Source organism: Camelus ferus, chromosome 17 (genome assembly GCF_009834535.1).
Source record: "Camelus ferus isolate YT-003-E chromosome 17, BCGSAC_Cfer_1.0, whole genome shotgun sequence".
Classification (NCBI taxonomy): Eukaryota; Metazoa; Chordata; class Mammalia; order Artiodactyla; family Camelidae; genus Camelus; species Camelus ferus.
The window spans coordinates 25835060-25836794 of NC_045712.1; the positions used below are offsets into that span (position 1 = coordinate 25835060).

The 1735-nt window shown below is 45.6% G+C and overlaps 1 pseudogene; it reads left to right on the top strand.

Moving 5' to 3' along the window:
• Nucleotides 1-430: 430 nt before the first annotated feature.
• On the top strand, nucleotides 431-1393 carry LOC102509539 (annotated as a pseudogene).
• The last annotated feature ends 342 nt before the right edge of the window (nucleotides 1394-1735 follow it).

Sequence of the window (1735 nt, forward strand, 5' to 3'; positions counted from 1 at the left end):
TTTGGGTGATAATGATGTTGAGTGAAGGTTCATCGATTGTAACAAATGTACCATTCTGTGAAGGATCTTTATGGTGGGGGAGATGGTGCGCCGAGGAGGGAGTATGTGGGAAATCTATGTATTTAGCTAAAACTGCTCTAAAAAAATAAAGTGTAATTTAAAAAAAAGACCTGGTAGTATATAAACAATATTTAAAGTCAGAGGAACAGTGCAGACCTAAATGCTAAGAAGAGATTTTTAAAAGCTGAACGTTATCTATTGTTTTCTCAATCTTAGAGATGCTCAGACTTCTTCCATAATCTCAGACCCCTCTTTGAAAACAAATGTGTAATTTGTTTTTGCAAATCCACATAAAATGCAAATACCCTATACTCATATAATTAGTAATATAAGCATTTAGTAGGCCCTAATAGTTCCAGGTATGTGACAGTGTGTGCTAACACAAAAGGAATGGGGTTTGAGGTCTTGGATGACTAGAAGGTGGTAAGGGTAGTGTCCGCTCTCAGACTAGATGATCAAAGTCCTCCTTGACTATTGAAAATGAAAGCAGATGGTGCCACGGCTGTGGAAGGATGGCCACTGGGCCTGGTGTCTTCTCCCAGGAGCAGTTCTTGCAGGCCTGCACAGAGCTCCAGAAGCCTGCAGTTGCTGGGGCCAACTGGCAGCTGCTGTTGGAGTCCTTGCACATCAGGATCTACCAGCTAGTGAACCAGACTGGACTTTATCAGTATAAGGTCTTTGTTGTTCTGGAGGATTGCCCACCGGCTGTACTGGCAGACGTCTGTATGGACTTAGACTATAGAAACCAGCGGGACCAACATGTTAAAGAACTCTATGAAAAGAAAGAAATGCAATGGACAGGCAGTGGCCTACTGGTAAGCGGATTTCCCTAGCCCTCTTTCTAACGGAGAGTATGACTACATGCGGCAGCAACGACACCTGGACTTTGAAGGGCAGCACGTCCATGTCATCCTGGCCCAGAGCACCTCCGTGCCACAGTTTCCGGAGAAATCGGGCGTGATCCAGGTGAAGCATTACAAGCAGAAGATAGCTATCCACCGTGATGGTAAAAGAGGGAGCAAAGTTTTCATTTGTTGTTCGCATAACCCAGGTAGCCAAATTCCATCCTGGATCATTAATTGGGCTGCCAAGAATGGAGTTCCTAACTTCTTAAAAGATGTGGTGAAAGCTTGTCAGAACTATCCCAAGAAAACCTAAGAGATGGAATTGGGAGACTTGTGTTCATGGAATGACGTCTCCAGAAATACCACAACTACTGATGCTCAGCAGGCCTGACACTATTCCATCCTCAGAGGCCTGCACACTCTCCAGCACATTGTCCCCAAGCGTGTCTGCCTGACGCCTGGTTTCCATTCCCACTATCCCCCACTCTCTCCACCCCAGGACTGGCTGTTGAATTTGCGTCAGATTAGGGAAAACTTTGCTTGTTTATTTTTAAAAAGGGAAGCGCTCACTAGGAAACACGGTCATTCCATTGTGCCACTCTAGGCGGGGACGGTGGGTGGAGGACTGACAACACCACCTAAGATTAACTGATCCCAGCATATGATCGTTTCTGTATGTGATTTCTTGCAACCCAGAAGGGGCTGCCAGAAGTTGCATTTCCTTCAGAGATGACTCTCAGTGCACCAAGACTGGATGTCACGTGCAGGTGTCCATTTGCCTTATGCTTTGCTGACTTGATCTGGCTGGAGGTGATAATCCACTAAGTCTC